Source organism: Phyllostomus hastatus, unplaced genomic scaffold, assembly GCF_019186645.2.
Source record: "Phyllostomus hastatus isolate PE091 unplaced genomic scaffold, TTU_PhHast_1.1 phas_scaffold_585, whole genome shotgun sequence".
In the NCBI taxonomy this organism is placed as follows: domain Eukaryota; kingdom Metazoa; phylum Chordata; class Mammalia; order Chiroptera; family Phyllostomidae; genus Phyllostomus; species Phyllostomus hastatus.
Genome location: NW_025334037.1, coordinates 3,490,981 through 3,515,030, shown reverse-complemented (window position 1 = coordinate 3,515,030; position 24,050 = coordinate 3,490,981). Strand labels below are relative to the sequence as shown.

At 49.5% G+C, this 24,050-nt stretch overlaps 1 protein-coding gene across 6 annotated transcripts in view; it reads right to left on the bottom strand.

Moving 5' to 3' along the window:
- Positions 1 to 23,289, bottom strand: part of MICAL2 (microtubule associated monooxygenase, calponin and LIM domain containing 2) — a 214,249-nt gene extending 190,960 nt beyond the window's left edge. For 2 of the 6 annotated variants that reach the window (XM_045825471.1, XM_045825473.1), the window contains exon 1: positions 23,123 to 23,284. The gene's annotated coding sequence lies outside the window, so the exon portion shown is untranslated. Of the gene's footprint in view, positions 1 to 23,122 lie in introns of all 6 variants that reach the window. The other 4 variants (XR_006784176.1, XM_045825469.1, XM_045825470.1 and 1 more) reach the window with 4 other exon arrangements.
- Positions 23,290 to 24,050: the final 761 nt, after the last annotated feature.

The following is a 24,050-nucleotide window of genomic DNA, read 5'->3' as shown; positions in this document are numbered from 1 at the left end:
TTGTCCCCCCATGGGAAGTCTGCTGCCACTCACACCTGTGCTCAGACCCGCCCAAGGGGGAAGGGGATGTGCTGCTGCCCCCTCATCCATAATGGGCCTCTACCCTACCCAGAGACGGCCTCCAGACGGAAGCGGTTGCCTTAAGGAAGCTCTGCGGATACCCACAGTGCATCCTGGGGCACGGACATTGGACATTGTCTGGACGTTGGTAATTTTAATCTTCGGGAGTGTCAGCATGATGTTAATGAGGTGGCATTGACCTGGATGCGCCTGTCAGAATCCCATGGGGAGATTTTGTGGAGGTTTTTGTTTGTTTTTGTTTTTCTTTCTTTCTCGGAAGCTTAACCAAATGATTCTGACTTAACAGGTACAACAGCAATGCCAGACACGTAGCATTGTACTAAACAAAGTCATTTTTGCTTTGTCTCATTTTCTCCTCCTTCTGGGCCACCACCCAAAAGTGGTCTATTCCCAAACCCCCAGGCCTTCTAATAGCACCCTCTCAATTCCATCCAGGAAAAGGAGTTCCACCTTCAGATGTGTTTAAAGGGTTTTAGAGAAACAAACAAAAACAACCCCCTGGCCTGGCTACCAAAACAAAGAACCAAACCACACCGATGGCCTCCCTCTCCTGCAGCCGTAGGCATGGGGTGAACACAGCCATCTGCTTCCACGTGTCCCCGGGGCCACACCAAGGTCTGCACAGGCATAGGCTGAATAACCAGTGGGGTGGGCGTGCTGTGGACACACGCTCTGCCAGCACCAAAGGAGACTCGGCCAGAGAAGAAAGTGGCAGTTTGCAACATTTGCTGGGGGAAAACTGGAAACCACGATCTGAAATGATGGGAAAATCTCCCTGACCGCAATCAATCATGTCAAGGGCAGCCACCCTCAGAAGGGTGCGGGCTGTCCCTGTGGGGGGCAGGGGCAGTTCAGTAAGCCATTTCAAAGTGGCCTCGCCCCATGACCCCACAGGACACACACAATGCCACATGCTGCCCAGAGGCCGCCTGCCAGCTAGTGGCTTTTCTCTTTGTTTCCCAGCAACTGGGTTCAGGCCAAGGCTGCACGGTCACAGGGGATTATCCAGACAGGTATTTCCCTTGCTTTTCTTTCTTTCATCATAACTTCATGCTCTGCTATTTGAAAAGAAAGGAAGGAAGAAAAAGGAGCTGGCTGGTCTCCCCTCAGGGCACAACCTGGCTTCACATGACCCGGGCAAGAGGCTGGTGTCACGCTGTCCAGCACTGCCTGGTGCTGGGGTGTGTGCTGGGGTGTGTGCGGGGCTCTGGCAGGGAGCCCTGGGCAAGCTGATCAGCTTGAAATCTGAAAGGGGAAGGAATGCTCAAGGGGTCCCTTTACCTGTACTGCCTCCCCGGCAACTTGGTTCTCCTTAAACCAGCCAGGAAAGATCATTCACTAGGCAGCTGCTGAGTGTCCTGACTAGGACTGTGAAGAACACTGAAAACCGAAAATCATGGGGAGCAGAGGCCTGGCTTAGGAAGCAGAGGCAGTGGGAAAGAGAGCGCTGCCTCAGGGCCGGCCAGCCCTGCTGCCTCCAGCGTCCTGAGACCTTGGACCTGTCGTTTCGGCACCAAGGCTCATTTGCTCCCCTTTGGGGAATGATGTGTACCCGATCAAGCCAGAGTGTAGATTTAAATAGACAACACATGTCAAAGAATAGTCGCGGCTGGCATGTTGGCAGTTTACTAGGAGACAGGAACTACGTGTTAAGTGCATTGTGTGAATTATTTCACCTGATCCTCACAACTCCCCTGTGAGGTAGGGAAGGGTAGGGGTCCTCAAGTTCAAATGAGGAAATTGAGTCTCGGGGAAATCTAATCACCTCCCCAAAGTTACACAGCTCATAAAAATCAGAGCTAGAAAGTGCACCCAGGCCAGGCTCCACAGTCCTAGTCTCTGCTCTACCGCCCGCCTGTGCATGGTAGGCACTCCAAACCCATTATGTAACATGTAAATGCCGAGCTGGGGGCTGCTGGCTCTCCACCGAGGCGGCATATGGGAAGAAGAGGGGGAGTTTTGGCTGAGAGACTTTCAGAAGTGTTTCTGAAGCAGGAAGGGCTCAATCTCAGTCTTACATGGTGAAGATGGCTAAAGACAAAAGAGAAAAAGGAAAGCATGGCAAACTGGAAGAAACGAAGAAAGAACTGGAGGCAGGGATGACCCAGGCAGGCGGGCAGAGACTGGCCAGGCTGGAGGAGGAGAGAAGGGGGCTGGCCTGAGTGACGGATGGACCCCCTGAGCCCTTATCTTGGGAGCCATTCTACCTGGGGTCTTTCTCACCCACACCCCAGAGATGCTACTGTGTCTGCTCCTTTGGTCACACCATAAATAACCACAGAGGGAATCGAGAACCATGGCTGTAAAGACGCAATAGCCCCTTTCTTCCCACAGCTGGCTTAGAGCCCAACTCAATGAGCAAAGGGTTTGGCTGGCCCCCAGCCTGCACTGCTGTGCTGACATGCCAGGCGCAGATTCTAGCCCACACCTCAGGATGCCAGGAATCTGCATGCTCCCCTGTGTACATAGCATCACCATCACCACCCTGGCATTCAAGGCTCCCAGGAGAGAAAAAAAAAAAGTAAAAATGAGGCCTGAGGACATGAGCTCCTCCTGTCCAGGTTCCTCTCTCACATTCCTCACCTCTGCTGGGACACTGGCGGTACCTCCTCAGTGACCTCTTGTTGAGTTGAACTTCAGAGAAGGTTCTTCCACTTGAGGAACTACCCTGGAGTTTGAAAGCCTGAAGTCAAGTCTGCCCTGGAGCCTGCGGTTTAGTCCCACCTTAGCTGGAGGGATCATCTGCCTGTTTGCCTCCTGCAGAGGAAGTGTTCCCCCTGCAGTCTCTGCTTTGGCGCCCCAGCAGCGCCTGGCACCCTGGACAAAGTTCAGGGCCCCACACCTAGTACCTGCCCCCCTCCTGGCTGAAGGCATGGGGGCCAGCCTCCTCCACCTCCCACTGCAGGTTCCCCCCCAGCACCACTGTGTTCAAACACTGCTCCAGATGCTTAAAGCTACACTGTCTACTCCCCACCAAACCCAGAGCACAGAGTCCCAGTCTAGGCCTCAGACCCATGGAGAAGAGAAAATGTGTGTGGAGACTATTTTAGCAATTCTGATCATTGGCTCAGTTCAAAGCCCACCATCATGTGCTTTTTTGGAAGTAACAGGGCCTGGAGGCGGGAGGAGGATAAAAGCAGGACTGTAGAAAAGTCTGCTGCTCACAGGGTCTCCACCCAACCCTCTGCAGGAGGACAGGGGGAAATGATGAAAAGGCTTTGGCAGGATGGTCAGTCTGAGCCTCCAGACGGCTACTTCCTGGGATGGGCGGCAGGGGAGGCGGTGGGGGCACCTGTTTCATGACCTTCCACCCGTGTGTCTGTGGGTGAACTACGTGACTCTGCAGAGCCTCAGTCTCCTCACCTATTAAATGGGGATAATCCCCGATGCCCCACACAAACAGTTGTGCCGACTGAGTGCAATATGAATGTGAATGTGTTTGCAAACTGGAAAGCACCCTTAGAAATACCAGGCATTTTCCATAACCCTGGGAGGTGGGGAACCCAGGTCAGAATATGTGGCTTGAAGGGAAAAGGGGAGCTGGGAATCCCTTCCATTTGTTGAACTTCCTTCAACACTTTCTAAGACCAGACACAAGTCTCAAGGAACATAACAAGCAATGATTGAGGACTATTTATTTCTCTGACCTCAAGCATTCAGTCTGGTAAGGGGAGAGCTCCACCCACATTTCTGTAATAAGGCAAAACAAAATGTGTTACTAGAGGAATTGTACAGAGAGGATGGGGCACTTTATTCTGGCCTCACAGGGCAGGGGAGGCTTTTATAATAATATGATATAATGATCATTAACATAACAAGTCTGAGTGCCTGCCATAGGCCAGGCAGTTCTAAGTACTTACAAGGCCCATTCCCGTTTAATTCTCATGAAACCCGGGGAATGGGTTTGCAGATGACAAAGCTGAAGCACAAAGAAGTTCACCCCCATGTTGGCCTTACACGTCTGGGACGTGGTAGAGCTGGCGTTTAGCCTACCAGGCCCTGCTCCTCCAGCACCTTAGAGGCTGGTTCAACCAAGACAGGTCTCAGACACTCTGTGTGGCTGAAAGGTGCTGATGAGGCCTGTGGGGATGAGTCACTGAGGGCAGGTGCTGATTCACCCCCAGCCTCTCCTGCCCAATGGGGCAGCTGACTGCTGGCCCAGGTCTCCCCCTCTGACACTGCCCTGGTCTGTCCTGAAAGTAGGCCATGCCTCCCCACTCCCAAGGCTCCGTGTGGGCACTGAATACCAAGGGAGTCTGATGTAAGAAGCTATACGTGGACATACATTTACATATAGATCATCCATGGAATAGTTGTTCTTACTATAAAAGGTAGTTCAATATTAAAAAGAAAAACTACTCTCAAATCTCCACTCTGCTACTCAGTGGCTGTGTGACCTTAGGCAAATGCGAGCTTCTCTGAGCCTCAACTTCCTCAGCTGTGGGATGTGGTTAACAGTGCATATCTCGGGCAGTGGTGGTGAAGATGAAAAGAGATAACGTGTCAAGTGCAGCGCCTGGCACACCGTAGGCTCCATAAATCATAGCTGGATCAGATGACTTTACAAAGGATTTCCATGGGAAAGTCATTTTCTCTGTGAGAATATTTGGTGGTGATGGTACTTTTCACTAGTACTCATCTGCCACTAAAGTAGATCCATTATGTGCATTACCTCATTTAATCCTTAAAAGCACCATTGTCTTCATTTGCCTTAGCTTCAGGACAACAGAAAGGGTAATGTCCAATGTGTTAATTTTGCTCACGTACACACATAAGTCTGGAGAGAGACAGACAGAGACACAGAGACAGAGACAGAGGCAGAGAGAGATGGTCCAACAAGCTGATGTTTATTAGGCCCTCACTATGTGCCAGGTACTGTTCTAAGCATTCTGCATTCAGCAACCTATTTCATCCTCTCAAAAACAGGCCTATAAGCTAGGTATTATTTTGTCATTTATGTTCAGATGCAGGGCTGGAGGTACAGAGGGTTTGGATAATCTGCCCAAGGTTACTTAACCCGGATTCAGACTCAGAGCCCACATTCTTGAGTACTATGCTCTACTAAAATAGTGAAAGAAAAGTCACAGCGACAATGTTTAACTGACCCCCAAGCCCCAGGCTCTAAGAACTCCAGAGCCCTGCTTTGTCAAGCTGCCTCCAGCCCAAGGCCTGCCCTCATTCCCGTTCTGCACAATTTGCTCCCACCGCCAGCCCTGCGCCACCACGCCTGGGCAGGAAGTGTCAAACCAGTGGGCTTTCTAAAGCCCTGATCATCTCCTCCTGGGACCTTAGCCTCACCCCCTACATTTCACCCTCTGCAAAGCTGCCAGGGACACCTTCCCATACATGGTGCTCCTCTACTCAAGAACACTCAAAGGCTCCCAAAGGCTCCCTGTTGCCTAGAGCTGAAGCCCCAGTGGGTTGAAGAGAATCTCCTGGGAACTCAAGATCCCTGCACTAATTGGTCTCCTTTCCTTGGCCCCAGAATTGCTGGCCCACAAGTCACAGCGACAGGGTGAGTCAGTGAGGTCCTTCCTGACCACCCTATGGTCAGGAACCCACAGCCCTCCCCCACCCCCACCAACTGCTTCCCTCCACCCCACCCAGCACAGCCTGTCTCCTTCCCTGCGGTAGTGTTCTTCACCGGCCTCTCATCACCTGCCCTCACACATTTCACTTATGTGTTTATTGTCTCCCTCTCCACGGGACTAGGCATTTTACCCTGGTTTTCTTTTTCCCTGCTGTAAACACAGCACCCAGAACAGGTTCTGGCACACAGTAAGAATCATAAATACCTGCTGAATGAATGAGTAAGTATTTAAAATGCCTGAGAAGAAAATGTCCCAACAGAACAATGGTGGGGGAAGGGCCAGTATGCCTCTGGCCTCCCTCTCTGCTCCGGAGGACATTTCTGGAGGACAGGATGGAGATGCCTTAATTAAAATGCCTGGGGGCCAAACCCTTTCTTGCGCATCCTCCCTAAGATTTACTGTAAGAGTTCCCTAGGCGATTCTGGGCCCTTATCCTCCATTCTTTGTTCTGAATTTACACTTACACACACACATACACTCTGGCTCTCTGTAGGAAAGCCTGTCTGCCTCAGTCCTAAACTCACCTGCTTAGCCTCTGCTCCCTCGACCCACCTTCAAACCAGGCTGTTTCCCATTTCCTCGGACCTTGACGCCCACTGGGGATGCTCTTCTTTCTCCTACTTATCCATCTGCCCTTCGACCGCACTTCAAGATCCAGGTCAAAGGTACCCTCCTCCTCTTTCTTGCCCCTCCTCTTCCCCCAGGAAGCTTTCCAGGCCCTTTCCAGCCCCTAGAAAACACTCCCCACACCCAGTGCTGTCTCCACCAGTCATACAGAAATTAGTCATGAAGTACCTTGTGACTTGACTTCTACGACTAATCTGAACTGTTACCAAAATCTCCTGTTACTTAATTTTTTAAAAAACACATGTGTCTTGTTTTCCTAAGCACATTATGAGCACTTTGGGTGGAAAGACTGGGTCTTAGCCACATTGTCATCCCCATAGTGCAGGGCCTAGGGCACACAGTAGGTACTCAATGTATGCTTCTCAATTAACTGCCCAAGGTAAACAAGTCACCTTACTAAATGGGTCACTTCCTCAATTATAGGTACCTGGACTGGCTTCTCCCAATGCCCTGAATTTTTTCTTCAGGGCCTGCTCTGGCCTGGGTTGTCTGCAGAGCCAGGCATGGACTTGTGCTTCCAAGGGGTGCTAGACCCATTCTAGTGGCGCTCCCCTGTGCTGAGCAGACGAGCATGACTGGGAAAGAAACGATCTGTCAAGTCCCACGGGTGTGGAAAAGAAAAGTACATAGTTGCTCCAGGCAAACCCAGACATTCAGAGTGTCTCAATTTCCTTAAATACCGGAGTTCAACAGAGGGGGTGGAGGGAACCGTGGTGTAAGTGTTCAGTGCCCCAGCTCGAAGTAAACTGAGATTACCAAAAAAGCTAGCAAAATCTCAAGTTACTTCTGAGCTTCGGAGAGATGGGTCAGGGAGGAAGGAGGAGGCCCTGCTCTCTGCAGATGCTCCATCGGTGCGGCCGTTCAGGCTCTAGAGAAGGGTCTCCTTGAGTCCCCATTGCAAGGTAGTCTGCTGTCCCTGTTCACACCTGAGCACTGAGGTCCCTGTGGCAGCAGGAGGCAGAACGATGACTCAACCAGGTGAGTCATACTTTTTTCCACAGTTCCCCAATCAGGACTTGTGGATTAGCTAGGCTTTTTAAAACTTTGAATAGGAAATACAGTCACTGGGTTCAAAAATCAAAAAGCACAGATATACACAGGAAATGCGTCCCTTCATAGGACGTGTGCCCCGTCTACACAGTCTGTCCCCTCTCTGAAACAGGTACGAGTTGCTCGTGTCTTGTCCCTGACCATGCTTACGTATATCCACGCAAATACAAATATGTATCTTCTCTACATACACACACTTCTCTGTGACCTGCTTTATCTTCTGAAGGAACGACTTGGAAGAGAGAGGGAGGTGGCATGTCTACAGAACACAAAAGATGTGCGTCTGTGGGACAAGCCCAGGAGACCAGGAGAGGGGAGGAATTCTGGAGAATGCACGGGTGAAGAGGGACGACCTGAAGCAGAAAGGTAAAGTCACCAGGGACACCACTGGCCTGCTCCTGACCCAGACCCCAGGCCAGGTAGAGAAGAGCTCTGACAGCTGTGGAAGCCCCACTGGCTAAAAGCTCTGACCAGCCTCACTGAGCATTTCATCTTCCAGAAGGCAGAGGAAGCATCCTTGGAAACAGAACTAACCCAATTCCCACAGCAATGGCAAATGGGTAGTGACCAGGAGCACACAGGAAGTAACTATAGAGGAAAAGCCATCATTTCCTCTGAAATTTGTGAGACCAAGAAGGGGAAGTTGGTACCTGAGGATCTAAGAAAACAGACTACAAATGGCTAGGAGAATAAAAGGTCTCTGGGACCTGAGATTGAGGAAGTAAATGATTCAGACTCTCTGACATGCGATTCTAGCTATGCAGTTGGGGGGCGGGGAGGAGTGAGAAGCAGGGGGATGGGAGGAACAGGCAGGAGGAGGAGGAGAAGGGAACAGGGGGGCCTTTTAGGAAGCAGGAAACTCACTATAATGCTGAAAGCTGGACTAAGGGGCAAACTGACTAGATTCTGATTCACCCTTTTCCCCTTCCTCACCATTATATTTTGAGTAAGTCAATTAAACCCTCTGAGTCTTAATTCTCTCATTGGCAAATGGGGATAATGACAATATCTAACTTGTAGGGTTGGCCCAAGGATTAAATGAGTTAATACTTACAAAGCCCTTACCCAAGACTTGACGCACTGTAACTGCTCTGTAAGTGGTACAGAATAGGAGCCATGTGGTTGGACAGAAAAACCTCGTTAAGAAGCCCAGTATCTGCCCTGGCCAGTGTGGCTCGGTTGGTTGAAGCATCATCCCGTCGGCCAAGGGGTCATGGGTTTGATTTCTGGTCAGGGCATGTGGCTGGGTTGTGGGTTTTGCCCCTGGTTGGAGCACATGGCGAGGGGGCAGCTGATTGATGTTTCTCTCCTTCTCTCTCTCCCTTCCTTCTTCCCCTCTCTCTAAAATTGGGGAGCATGTCTTCAGGTGGGAATAGAAAAAAAAAGCATCCCATTCTCATCACCAGGAAAAGGATGTAACCAAAGAAGCCCCTGAGACAGTGATGCAGGACCCATCCCAGAGTGTCAACCAGAGGAAGCGCGCCTAGCTGAGCCACATAATGTGCCCCGGGGGGCTGGAAGGTGTGGGGGTGGGAGGCTGGTCTTGAGCCAAGTGGTCTAGAGGCAGAAAGGGTCTTGGGAAATTGGGCCCAGGTTCCCACTCTGGGTGCCTCATGGCCATTGTTAAAAAAAAGCTATTCTTAGCCTGACAAGTAAAGATCCAACACTGAGACAAGGCTGGAAGCTGAGATAGGGGAGGAACTTGATTTTCAGAAAAACATAGAGGGTTTCAATGACCTCAAGTCCCCTGGCCCAGAGCACTGAAACTCCTTGCAGATGGGACTGCTGAACTGCCCACTGCATCTCTGTGGGGCAGCATGGGGACACCCAAAAGCAGCCGTGGAGCCCTCTGGAAACCACGAACATGCGACATCAAGGAGGGCCCACTCTGCCTGTGACAGGGTACTTGGTGGTCGATGGACAACTGCAGTAGAGTTGGCTCATCTAGATTCAAGGAGGCATCTGGTCACAGGTCAGAAAAGCAGAAGGGCAGGTGCTCAGGCCAGGGGACTGCCTTTCCCAAAGCAAGCGGATTAAAGATCGTGTCACCTGAGGGGAGAACTCCAGCAGCATGGCAGAGGCCTCTCTTCTGAGAAGCATTTTATCGGTGACTTGGGTAATGCTATAGAAGACACACTTACATAGGATCCGGGAAGAGTTCAACAGAATGGGGTTGCACTGAACTTGACAAGTTGAAATGTAACAGGAATGGTTGTTCTGTATCAGATGGGAACAAAATAGAGGCTCTGCATTTACATTCAAAAGCCACACACATTCTAGGCCAGGGGAGAAGCAGCTTCACTACACCATGTGTTAAAAAGATCTGGTCAGCAATAATGTTGGCAAAAATGATGAAGCTGCCAGAAAAGCGGATGCAATCTTGGGCCTCATTAAGAGGGGTAGCATGACCTGAACTAGGGAGGTGATAGCTCCCTTCCTCTGCCGTGGCTGCACCACAAATACCATATACGGTCTGGGCATTGTCCCCACTGCATTAGAATACGGACATGTGGGACTTTGTTCAGAGGAGAACCAAGGGCGGGTGAAAAAACCTGAGCCTACATTGTGGGCTGTTAATCTGGAAGAAGCCTCAGGAGAGAACAAAAGGGCTGTCTTTCAATATCATATTTCACCAATTAGAAAATGCAACTTTTTTCATTTATAAAATGTATGAAAGCAGAAGATATCCTATAATCCCCTAACATCTAACAATCTCTCTGGGCCAGGATGCAGCTGTGGCACAGCTGTCATTTTGCCTCATTTCGATTGTCATATGGAAATTTGACTGTTGACATATCTAGACAACTGCCACCTTCAACATTTCAGGAGCTGAAGCATTTAAGTACCCTTTGAGAAAGGAGTGTGAGCCCTGGTCACTGACTAAAATCCCTCCACGGATACCTTTGGATAAATGTCGAGAAAGCACATCATCAAAACTGACAGAATAGGTATCAGCAGTTAGCAAAAATAATCCAGGGACAATAAAAATTAAGAAAGACATCGCTACTTTACCAGAATATAACACTATGTTATATATATATATCACATTGGTGACTCTTGAGTCCAACAGTAATTCAGAAGACTTGGATTCTTAAAGTGAAAAAGTTTTAGAAGTACCATAACCCATTTATTTTTGTACCTGCAAGAGTGATATGGAATGAAAACAGGTCTAAACTCTACACAATTCCTTCAGTAAATATACAACAAAACTTTTAAGTGGTAACAAGGCCTGGCTCCGCAGTTGAAGTGGAAGCACGCTTTTTTTCTTACAAATAAAAAACTGGCACATCTTCTAATTGAGGGCATTGTAGATCTGATTTTTAAAAACAGTACCTGAACACCTGTCACGTGGAGAAGAGATTAGACTCATTCTCTATGGCTTCAGGGAGGAAGAACTGGAACCTAATGCCAGAAGCCATGGGGGCCATCAGGGAGGTGACAGGAAGAGACATCAAAAGATGGAACAGGCCACCTCCAACGTGCAAGCCCAGGCTGGACCAGCCCTGCAGTTCCCAGGCCTGGTCGAGAAGACCTCTCCGTGAAGAGAAAGACATCACTATCTCTCCGTGGCATGCGTAGGTGCTTTGACTGAACCATTCTCTTAGAAGTCACTAGTTTAGGGTAAACGCCACCCAGGGAACAGTGCTGAGTGGGAGGTCTGAGGCAAAGAGGAACACCACCCACATCTGGGCTCTAAGCCTCCTGTGGGTCAAATCGGGAAAGGGCCAGAGGCGAAGAAGCCACCTATGTGCCTGGCACCGTGTCAGGTGTGCTGCGCACATTGCCCCATTTAATCCTCACAGCCACCCTGGGAGATAAGTATTATCACTCCCATCTTACAGAAGAGAAACTTGAGGTTTAGAGAAAGTAAGTGGCTTGCCCAGGCTTTTATAGTAACTCTGAAAACCATGAAACAACACATTTCAAATAGAAGAAATTCCAGAAGTTTTGACTGGCAGAATGAATGGAGTGATCACTTGATCAATCAATCAACAAACCAACTTGGTCTCATTTTGGTAGAACTGATAGTAGGGAGAACAGAAAAAAAGTTAAGAACTGTTTCAGTACCCCACCCCCACCCGACCCCATCAATAGCTCCCAAAGGCACTAAACTCATGACATTTGCTGCTTGCAGGAGCAATTTATTCCATCACAGAAAGCACGGGTGTTTCTGAGACATCTACGGCAGAGAACAGGTGCCAGCAGCTCTGCTCAAATGTCAAAGCCACAAGTGTACCAGGTTGCCATGCCTCCCATCTGCCAGGTTAACACTGGTGCAAGCAAAAGCTGCACTCAGCTTTTGTCCCTTCCCTGTGGCCAGGACGTCCACTGGGCTGGGGAAAAGGCTGGAAAACAGCCAACCCTCCCAGTGTGTTCCAGCTGCCTGGCGACGTCAAGTCCACCAGCATGTGCCAGCTTCCTCCCACTGGGGAGGTAAACTCAAAGTGTGACCAGAGGCCCAGGGCAGGAACTGCCTGCAGGAGGTGTTCAGGGGCTTACGGGACCACAGAAGGGAGGATCAGTCATTTCAGGTCCTGGCCACAATGCTTGGAGCATGTGAGGCCTGCAGAGCCAATTCTAACAAAGGATCAGGGAGGATGGGGGGCAGTCATCTGGGTTCCTGTCCCATCCCAGCTGTGGTGGGTGTCTCATCCACATGCAGATAGGTAATTCCTGCTCCTGACGCAGGGGTACCCAGCCCCACAGGGGCTCAGCCCCTAACTCCCTATTCGTTCCCCTCAAACTGACCCTGAGGGAGGGGCACGGTCAGCATGGAGGGCTTAGCCTGTAGCAAGGTGACGAAAAGTAGGGCACTGACCATTTTCTACCAAGGACAGAGCTGCCAAGGCTCTGAGCAGGCACACTTGGTGGCACAGAAAGTGACAGATGTCCCATATTCTAAGACCCTAACTAATGAGCTCTAAAATGGGTTGTTCTCCTTCTAAACAGAAAGGCAGGGCTGCCCACGCTGACTCCCTTCACACAGAGGGCTGAGGGGCAAAACAAGGACACAGACAAGGCCTTGTTTGGGCCCAACCTTAACTGTCCCCCACCCCACCCCCAATCCCCACTCTGCACACACTCCTTGGTCCTGATAAACAGTTGCTGCCTGGTGAGTGTACACATCCAAAGTGCAGAGGGCTGATCCCTGACAGATCCCTCCTTCCTGACTCCCCCACAAGCTCATCTGCCTGAAGGACAGCTCTGACCACCCCTCTCCAAAGGCTTCCCACTGCCTGCTGGGTTAGGGCCATGTGCCCATCCCTAGCACTCAGGGCCTAGGGAACCTGATTCCAGCCTGGGCTTCCACAGGTTCCCTAGGCAGCCCCCATGTTTCCACCATGTGGCACCCCAAACATACCCTCACTTTCCTACATCTCTTTGTGCTAGACCTCTGCTTATCTCTGCCTATGGAAATCCTTCCTATCTTCTAAGGCCCATCCCAATGGCCAAGTGCCACCTTGTCCAGGAAGTCTCCCCTGGTTCCCCACACTGCAACTCTCTAAAACATGTTCCATACTCTGTCTTGATGTGCAGGCATCAGTGAGCCTGTCTAGTACACCACACTCCATGAGTTAGATGAGCTCCATTTCTGTCCTTCATCACAGCGTGCACCCCCAGCATAGAAACAGTGCATTGTGAACTAAGGAGCCTTGGCCACGGTGCTCCGTGATAACACCCTATTTACAATCCTTTCTGATGCCCTCCTCCACCTATTCCCAGCTGATTCATCCCCCATTCTCTCAAGGTTCAGCTCTCAGCTGACAGCTAATCAGAGATAACCTAATCTCTGTTGCCCTTCCCAGTTAAATTGTGTATATATATATATATATATATATATATATATATATATATATATATATATATATTTACAAAGGCCCTCTGAAGGCAAGGGCTGAAAACAAAGGTAGGTGTTTCAGGCCGTAAGGTTCTGGGGGAGGTATTTTTGATAAGGAAAGATCTTGCAATAAGTGGTTGTGCTAACCAGCGCTGCAAGTGTATATATTGCAAATTCAAAGAACAGGAGAGCAGTTAGAAAGAGCACGTGGGGGCGAGGCTCTGTCCTTCCAAAGGGAAGGCCAACAGCAAGCAGAAGAGCGGCTGGAGATGGTCCTAGGATCACGGCCTGGCAGAATCAACGGATGGAGAACAGACTTGATTCAGACCTGGCTGGGTGACCCTGAGTAAGGAACTACACTTCCTAGCCCTCTGCTCAGTATCAAGAACCCCTGGAGCCTCAGTTTCCCCATATAAAACAAAGTGGCAAGAGTGAAATCTGGATGATGCCAGAGGGCTCTTCCAATCTGACACTGGCATCCCAAGATTCTGGGACTGGTGGCCTCCATCTCTTCCTCCCTCCCAGGAGGTCAGCATCATTTGAAACTACTCTAGTTCCATTCCCTCCTTACCTTGAACCTCCCCAATGTCAAAGGGAAAGGAACTGCTAAAGATCTCCCAGCCAGTCAGCAGGCAGCATGCAGGGGGTGGCCTCTTCCACCACAAATGGAAGGAAGAGGCAGAATCGGGGAAAGTGATTGGTTTCTATGGACACAGAAATGCCACTCTCACTCACACCATCTGTCCCAGCCCAGAAAAAGACAGTCAGCTGGTTGCCTTTGCTCCTTTGACCTACCTTTTTAAGAGATTACAACTGCCTGCCAAATTTAAGTGCTGTCCTAAAATCAGGACATATAAGGTCTTGCTGACTGGATCTGAAGGGTTTCAAATGGGTAGAGAGTGAGAATGATGAAGAATGACACTTGGAGGCAATCTAGGCCAGATTGTATGGCCATGGCAATTAAAGATTTTTAAAAATAGCTTCTCTCTGCTTTCATGCTAGAGATAAAGATGATGAAGTTTCCACAATAAACAGACATCTATCTTCTAGGAGCTCCTGAAAAGATCACAACATAAACACGCTGGAGAGGGCCATAGGCAGCTCAGAGTCCTCTCCAGGTGGCCAGCAGTATCCTGCTCACCAGTGGGCTTTGGGGTGGTGGGAGGGCAGAGGGACAGAGCAGGTGGTGGTGTTAAGAGGCTGGGGAGGATGGAGGCTTCCCCACAAGCAGGAGGAGATGGGAGGGGGAGTTCAACTCAGTAGAAAATGGAGAACTGGCTGCCTTCCGCAAGGAAATAAAAGCTCAGGAACCTGCTGAGAGGATTTCCAGGAAGCCATCCAAAGGATTCTGTGCCAATGTCACTCATTCTGAAAATGGGTCACTCCTCAGAAGTAGGAAAAAAACCTGACATTTTGGAGTGCCTACCTATACAGGGCACTTCACAAATATTTGAATTTCATCTCTACACCTAGAGAGACAGGTGTAAATAAATACCTCCTTTTTATGGACTAAAATACTAAGATTTCATTGACTTGCCCAAGGCAACATGGCTAGGATTTGAACCCAGGTGTCTCTTAGCACGTGTGTTCATTTGCTTTGGTCTCTATCACAAGCATCCAGAACATTCCTCTGAGGTTTATTCTCAGTCCCAGACTCCCTACACCCACAAATCTAACACAAGGATATTTCTAAAGGGGAGAGGTGACAAAGTAGGGTGATAGCTGAGCTGTGGCTAATTCAAGTAACAGCTGAGTCTCGGCAGCCCTGTGGGCCCTGCTGTTTCACATCCTGGGTGCTTCCCAGGAGGCCTGAAGAGGGGCAAAGGGGAACACAGGCGCAAACATATGCCTCAACTCTGTCTGGAAGGATCCACAGGAGACTGGAGACAGAAGATGCCATTAAAGAAGAAGACTGAGGGCTGGAGGACAAAGGAATGAGGAAGATTTACTTTCCATTGAATCCCTTTGTACTGAGTGACTATTTTAAATGCATCTATGTATTGTGTGTGGTAATGAGTACCATGCTACTATGCATGTGTGTGTGTGGGGGGGTGAGTACCATGCATCTATGCATGTGTGGGAGCGAGGTCCATGCATCTATGTATGTTTATAAGGGTGAGTACCATGCATCCGTGGACTGTGGGGGGTGGGGGGGGGGAGTGCTATAATGTGCATTTATGAATGTGTGGGTGGGTGAGTCATTTTACCAGAGTCCAAGATGTCAGAAGCAAGATAACAGACCCACCCAAGCTGGAGGTGGAAACCTGGGCCAAGCAGGAACTTTTGGGTTCCCTGGTTGCAGCAAGCCTAGGATTGAGAGGAAGCCTGAGATTCATCCAGAGCCTCCTCCCTCCTTCACAACAGGAATGTGCTGCAACTTCAGGCAGGTGGCTGAGAAGCTCTCCCAGCATGAACCCCATAGTCCCCAAGGCCCTATCTGGTTGCAGGAGCCCCACAGGACATTTCCTGAGGAAAAAGAATGACTGAATCCTCTCCCTGAGAGTTTGGAAAGAGGTCTTCTGGACCCACCTACTCTATTTTCCCTTTCATCTGACCCTCAGATTCCTTCCTCCTCCAAGCAGGGAGCTCCTGACTCATCACCTTTACATCAAGTTGTGCAAAGGTCCAGCTGTCCTGATGCTGAAGTGTCAGCACCCTGACTTTGTAGCAACCACAAACTCCACACACCATACCTCAACCCCCACTGGGGTCAGGAGCTCTGCCAGGCCCCTGGCAGACCCTGGGCCCTCTCGGTTCCAGGGAGCACCTCTCCTTAGTGACCAAAAGTCCAACTTTTTTCCAGGCACTTCATCTTTTCCAACACCTCATTCATCTGGGCCCAGGTACCAGTTAAACTCTGAAATCCTGACAATCTTTACCAGATACAGTCAGTACTCAAGAAAGTAGCTCACGCCAGACATTCAGTCATGAGAGCAGAGAAGCTGTTTCCATATCTTAACACATTGACACCACGGTGGCAAGGCCAGAACGGGATGTCCCTAGACTCCCAGTCCTGTCTCCAGAAAGGCTGGGCTCCTGGACTGGGTGTGTCAGGAGCTCAGGCCTGCAACTGTTCCATAACCTGTGCTGTGGCAGCTCTGTGACCAGGGGCCGCCCTCCAATTCCTTGCCACCCGATTCTTGCAGCCAGCAGAAAGGACATCTGCACTGGACACCCCCACTGCCCAGGAAGGAGAAAAACCTGAGCCCCAAACCAGCAGGAAACGAGGCCTCTGGATTCCCCAGAGAGAACTTTGACTGAGCCGTGGAAGAAATCCAAGTGCTGGACAGCCCCTGGGAGGAGGGGATTTAGGGTGAGAAATTACCCTGACTCTCAGGGGAGAGAAACATGAATGGAAATAAAGCACACACTAAAAGCCCTGGCCAGGCAGCTGAGTTGGTTATAGTGTTATCCATATATGTCAAGTTTGTGGGTTTGATCCCCAGTCAGGGTACATACAAGAATCAAACAATGGTTCTGGCTGGTGTGGCTCAGTGGACTGAGCACTGTCCTGCGATCCAAAGGGTCACTGGTTCGATTCCCAGTCAGGGCACATGATTGGGTTGCAGGTCAGGTCCCCAGTAAGGGGGACTCGAGAGGCAACCACACACTGATGTTTCTCTCCGTCTCTTTCTCCCTCCCTTCCTCTCTCTAAAAATAAATACATAAAAATCTTTAAAAAAAGAGAATCAAACAATGAATGAATAAATAAATAGAACAACAAAACTGATGTATTTGTCTCTGTCTCTCTCATTCTCCCTCCCTGTCTCCCTGCCTCCTTTCTTCCCTCTCCCTAAAATCAGTAAGTAAAATTAAAAAAAGAAAAAAGAACACACTGAAAATCCCAGCCCTAAGAATATCAGCAGCATCCACACATACCACTCCCTGCCAGCCGCCATGGAGACAAGCATGTCTTTCTGTGATGAACTGTAGTAATATTTAGATGCATGGATGGGTCAGAGCAATTGAATTTAAGAAGATCTATACCTGATATTTACAAAAGGCTCTTCATCTGGGGCTCAGGGATAGATGCTTCCTCAACAGCTGGCAGAGAAAGGAACCGTCTCAAAAATGAGACTCCATGCTGATGCAATCCTGCAATGAAGGTCTGTTTGTGACCAGAGGGCCCACGTCCCCTATCACCACCCCCAGCTCTGTTTCTGAGATGAGATGATCTGTGTTTTAGAACGGAGGAGCCTTATCAGCACAGACCAGCCATGTTTTCTACCTCTGGGGAGGATGCACAGAAGAAGACAAAATGGTGAGGGGAGGCATCAGACCCCCCCACCCTTATACACACAAAATGAGGTGACCAGGGTGGTTGGCTATCAGGCACTTTCTGAAGAGGACAAGATAGGACATTGGAGCCTGAAGCTTTGCCCCTCCAACCTTGTCTTAACACAGTATCACATACTGTCTTCCTCTGATATCTCAACCCACATAAATGAAAAAAAATCAAAATCAGGAAGCTAACATTAGAGCAATTGTATGCTGGGGAAATGAAATGAAATTCTCAGGAAGGAAGGGGAGGAAGTAGAATCAGAGAGAGCGTGAGGCTACATGGGTACCACAGCTTCCCATCTCCTAAGCAAGCCCCAACTTTATTTTCTAACTTCTAGGAAGTCCAGGTATGTTCTTTAAAATAATATTATAAAATAAAATAAGTAAAGATCAAAATTCCTGTGCCACTGTGACCTTATCCACATGTATTAGCTATACCAAATGTATGTTTAATTTTGCCTACCCATCCAAATTAGTTGAAGGAAATTCTCTTTTTTAAGGAAAACACAAATATTTGGGTTTTCCACTAAAAAAATTAAACATTTTTATCATAAAATTTTGGAAAAATACTGAGAGGGAAAAAATAAAGGGAAAAAATCAACTTTGGCCCTGCCATCCAGAGAGAAAGAGTTATATTTTGTTATATTTCTGCCAAATATAACAAGTAGAAAAGGCTGTCTATGATTAAAAAGAATGATGAAAAGGAGGAGGAGGAAGATGAGAAAAAGAAAAACCTCCTTATTTGGGGGCTGTTTGCAAAGGCAGGTCCCTGCTGGTGGGCTAGAAGAGGACTGTGGGAGTGTCCAGCACCCAGAGAAGACTGAACAGGGACTCGGGTGTGAAGCTCCTTATCAAGGGGAGGATGCGCATCTTTTCCTCCCCTCTGAAGCCTCTGGTCTCCCTCATGAGGGCCCCCACAGTCGTGCCAGTGGTGATGCCATCTCTTCCCCACAATTCAGACAAGACACTGAAAGATCAAGTGTTCGTTTTCTGTCTCGGCCCGCCAGCTGCAGATACATAATGATGCGAGAAAGACTCCACAGCTCGCCCAGGTGTGAGGCAGGTCAGAGAAGGCTCGTGGAGGCACAAGGGAAGAAGCACTGTCCAGAGAGAGGACAAAGAAAGAGATGAACAGTGTTCTCCTCGCAGTCCAAATGCCAAGTGCCTGCGTCATAACGTGGAATCCCTGTGGCTGAGTAAGTCAGGATTCAAAGCTCAGGCAAAAATGACCTCAGTCCCTGTCAGCCCCACACGTGACGTGAGGGAGGCCAGTTGCTGATCAGGGCACAAATGTGGCTGTCTGGGCTCCCCACCACAAACCAGAGCAGCTTGAGTGAACGCAACGGACAGTTCTATTATTTCAGGATGTTTACAGATTGACGTACACTGAGGAAAGTTGACACGAGAGCAAGTCATCTTTTTAAAAACCTCTTATCTAAACACAGGCACAGGCAGTCACACAAAGCCATGACAGGGTTCGTTCATTTAAAACAAACTCCCTGAGTGGCTAGGACACAAGTGGACAGATGCTCAGGGAGCCTCCGCCCCGTCCCAGACACTGAGATCCAGTGTGGCTGAGAAGCCAACTCCACTCTCAAGGGGCTCAGTGTCTGGTGGGGGAGACAGGCACTTAAAACAGAGAGTAATGGCTGGCTAAAAGTGGTGTTGGGGTGGGGTGGGTGCTGCTCCAGATTAATATAGGCATAAAGGGTGTAACAACGAAATACAGTATACAGACTTTGTCTGGATCCTGATTCAAACAATCAAAGAAATCTGAAAGTGGACAGATGAAAGCAAAGAACCACTGTTAATTCTGTTACATGCAATAAGGGCAATGTGGTATGAAAGAGATCATTCTTTCTAAAATAGATATAAACTAGATTATTTAGGGGGAAATGACACAATATCAAAGAGTTGCTCTAAAATACCTCAGGAAGAAAAAACAAACAAAGGAAAGAAAAAGAAGAGGAGGAGAGGAAGGAAGCGGGAGAATGAGAAGGAGGGAGAGGGAGGGAGGGGGAGGGAGGGAGGGAGAGGGCATGAGCTTGGCATAATCTTGAAATCTTGATGACTGTTGAAGCTGGATAATGAGTATATGGGGCTCATTGTACTATTCTATCTCTCTGTTTGAAAATACTCATGGCATTTTTAAATAGGCTGCAATACATCATGGTGGATATCCTAATAAAGACTGGCATAAAAACCAAGGGAATACAAACCAAAGAGGATTTGTGAGAACCAGAAAATAAACCTGCCAAGTTTATGAATATTTTAAATGATATTTCCTAGTGAGGTGGGAAAACACATTCACAAATAATTACAGCAGGTTCTTGAATAATGTCATTTCATTCCAAGTGGTTTTGCTATAATGTTGATGAAATGACACAGGAAACTAACTGTTCCTTATATCAATTAGCTTATGGTAAATTTGTTTCACTTTATATTATCTCACTTAAAGTCACAGAGCCGATCAACTGCATTGAGCGAGGATGACTGTACTGTGTAAAGTGGGAAACCGGTGCACACAGCAGGGGGCTGCACTCACCAGACCCCCAGCGTTCGCAGGGTGGCCACGAAGTCTCCCTGTCCCCTTTAGTGTTTAATTCACCACGCAGCCCTCCCTCACAAAGACAAGGCTGGAATCCTAGCGTGGTTGCTCACTAGCTATGTGATAGGAGCAAGTTGTAACCTTTCTGAGTCTCAGTTTCCTCACCTGTCAGATGGGAATAACCCTACCTACTTTTTCAGAGGGCTAATGTAGAGACCTAAGGATATACAAAATGAAAAGTCCCAGCATGATAAACAGTATTCTATTTCTTGGCTCTTTAAACACCAGAGACCTTTAGTCTTGGGAGGGCTTCAAACATTAGCAATGTTCAGTTCAAATCTCACACTCATACCCCACCTCTCCTTCCAGGGTCAGGGCTCTCCACCAAGACAGCAGAACCTCTACTTGTCAGTAGTAGGGAGTAAAAGGGGCAGGCCCATGACTGGGAGGTACATCCACACGGGGGTGTAGACATGGGTGGAGAGAACAGAGACACACCCCAGTACTAGGCAGAGAAGGATTACCCTACCTGTTCCTCTGCCCCTTGAAGCTGCAGGGAATGGGCTTGAATGACCACAGCTACAACCAGCCTTAGTCCTTAAACTGATTATGTTAACATGTAACTGGTTGTGTTATTAAAATAGTCACAGGGATATAAAGTACAGCAAAAGGAATACAGTGAACAAAAATATTGTAATAACTATGTATGGTGTCAGGTAGGTACTAGGTTTATTGGGGTGATCATTTCATAAGGTATATAAATGTCTAATTACTATGTTGTACAACTGAAACTAATATAAATAAAATTGTATGTCAACTGTAATTGAAAAATAATTTTTTAAAAGCCTTTTACAAGGTTGCCACCCATAATACACACACACACACACACTGTTAGTCTCAGGCCCTCCCTGCAGGAAGGGAGGGAGGGAGGGAGGAAGAAAGAGAAAGAAAGAAAGAAAGAAAGAAAGAAAGAAAGAAAGAAAGAAAGAAAGAAAGAAAGAAAGAAAGAAAGAAAGAAAGAAAGAAAGACTGGTAGTAAGCTAATGATGACCTTCTCTTAGAAGGGAGGGATGAGCAGAAAGCCAAAGCCCTGGCCCTGAAGATGGCAGGTGCAGGGATAAAAGTGATGTCATTTCTTATGAAGGTATGCTCAAACTGTAATTTTAATCACCTGATAACCATAACTGGTATACTGTATTTCCTCCCTCAAAAAAATAAAAACAGAACTGGAATCAATCCTAAGGTAGAATTATTGCAGCTAACATGGTTCTCTTTGACCATCCCAGAAGCCAGCTCTCAGAGGTGAGACCATGTCCATGGCATAAGCAAGCTTTGCCCCCAAATAGCACACAAATACCAGCAGTCAATCCCTTCCCATCATAGCATGACAGACACCAGCGATCACCCTTGACTGGAGGACAGGGTGGGGCAAGGGGCCACAGGATGAACAATCTGGGCTAACCTGGGTCAGTTCAAGTGCTTTACCAAAAAAGCACCCCTTGAATCTTTGGACAGAATCTTTTCAGAGACCAGGAGCCTCCAGTCAGCACATAATAGGGCCATGCACATGCAGCAGGACACAGGATCATGTAGCAGGGCACACCACTTTCCACAGCCTCAGGACAACAAGAAAAGCACTGGTCTTAGCTCTGGCAAAGCTAGACCTGGTTTAAACCCTGGCTTGGTCACTCACGTTCTGTATGACCAAGGGCACTCATCTGCCTTAGTCATCTTTCCCCATCTCTAACATGAGGAGGGCAAAACTGAATTTTTGGAGAGTAACCATGAAATTGGCTGCAAAAGTACCACACGGCAGGACCTGTCCCCCAGCAGGCACTTAATAAATCTGTCTTCTCTCTTCCCAAAGGTGAGTCCTTGCTGCAATTAGAGTCTCCAGAGCACCAGATGAGCTGCCCTGGAGAAGGGAAGCCTGCTTGCTGGGTCCTTTCCCCCTGGGAAGGGGACAGGAATAGAGCTAGCACAGGTGTCAGGGCACCCAGGAATGCAAACGTCGTCCACAGGGCCAACCTGCCGCTGGCTTTATTCCCGAGGAACCTACCCAGAAGGGGGCTGGTTAGTGATTTCACCCTACACATAAACCACTGAAGACTGTAAGTGGGGAGGCAAGACTGACAGCGAGAGGGTCCACATGCTGCTGAAGGACCCCCCACACCATAGAGCCTGACGAACCTCCAAATAAAAGCTTTTAGGCTTTAAGAACCCAGGCTTCAGAATAAACAATGTAAAAGGAGGCACACGTTTACTCTGGTTTCAACACGCCTCTTCCCCATCCAACAAAGGCCGTTCCCCGCTCTGCTCTGCCGAGAGGCTAGGCTAGGATAAATTTAACCCCACCTGCTCCAGCCTGGAAGCAAGGTCAGCGGCGGCAGAGGCTGTGGGCAAGACCCTACTTCTCCCTAGTGCCAGTCAGTCAACGGCCAGGTGGGCGCCACTGACGCCCTGGCAGGGGTGCTCTCGGGCCTGGGGTGAGCGGGGGCTGCTGCGGGGGACGCGGCGCCAACAGTACAGCATCGCGGCCTCTTGGACCACCGCTTTGCCCCTGCCCTAGCCCCAGACCCGGTCTTAGCCCGTAGGGGCCAGGCCACTGACATTTGACCCAACTTCACTTCCTGTTGTTAAGGAGGGAAGGGAAGAGAGGGGGATCGTGAAAAGCCAGGAGAGAATGTGAAAGACACAGAGCCCAAATCTTGGGAAGCAAAGTTTGGTGATAATCTTTTGACCCCGTGGCAGGAAGATTGCACCCACTGGCGCATTGCACCCACTCCGCGTTGATGTTTGGGGATTTTCTAGGCTTAGAATTGCCGGGTTTGGGTGTTGGCGGGCAGAGTAAGAGGTAGTTCTGGGCACAGATGGGAGGCTTTTATTTTGTTCTAATCTGCTCAGAGACTGACAGCAGCAGCCCTGGCCTTCTGGACGGAGCCACCTGCTCGACAGGCGCCCGGTGGGTTTGAGGCGGGAGATGCTGCAGCTGCACCTGACCCTCCCGGGCGCCGGCTGGGGCGCAGAGTCAAGGCTCTGCTGGTACGGTCCCCGCACTTGCCTGTCCGGTAGCCCACCCCAGAGCCCAGCGCCGTCCTGCCTTACCGAGAGCCGCGCTGGCCACTGAGCCTAGGGCCAGCTCCTGCCTTTGCCTGGGGTAGCGGGCGCAACAGTCAGGACTCGCAGGCCGCCTGCGGAGCTAGGAGCAAGCAAGAAGGCTCCGCGCAAGAGTAGCCGGGCAAGCGCCCGCTGTTCTGCGCCGCGTTGCCCACAGAGCTTGGAGCCTCCCCCATCCACGGCGCAGCCAATGACAGGGCAGCGGGCAGGGCCGGGACCAGTGGCAGAGCAGCGAGGAGCCCACCCCCGCACCCAACCCGCTCCGCCCCTGTGGGGCCAGCTGTCACCGCGGCGGCTGCTGGCGCACGTGGGCTGCAGCTGGGCAGGAGCTCAGGGAGCGGCTGGCGCTTCCACCGAGACCTGCGCTTCCACCGCGACCTGCGCAGGTTTGAGACCAGTGAGGAGGGCTGATGTGGGCGGGGCATAGTCTCACTGTAAGATGAAAACCCAGGTGCTGGTATTATAATGTCAGGGGAAAGGCAAAGGCTGGGCCGCATGCTCCTCAGTCTAGGCAGCTGGAAAGTAAGCCCTATCGCGCCCTTTTGGACTCGCGGAAGCACTTCCAGTAATGACTGTGGGCCTACCTCCGTGCTTTACCTCCTGAACACTCTGGGCTTCAGCAAACGTCCTGCTAGCTGATGGGCTCTTCCCCTCACCTGGACTGCCTTTGCTTAGAATAAAGCTGGTGGGAAGTGGGGAAGTGATACAGACCACCTATGTTAAATAACAACCCTCTGTTCTTAGCTGTTAAGTGGGGACCTTAATCTCTGCTCTGCCCCTCCCCAAGTACCATTCACAGAAAATACAGTTCCCCAAGCACCATTCACAGATAACGCAGTGTAAATGGGGTGAGGCCTAGGGGTGTGTGAAGCAGCTTTGCAAACTGTAAACACTGCAAACACCTTGGATATGAAAC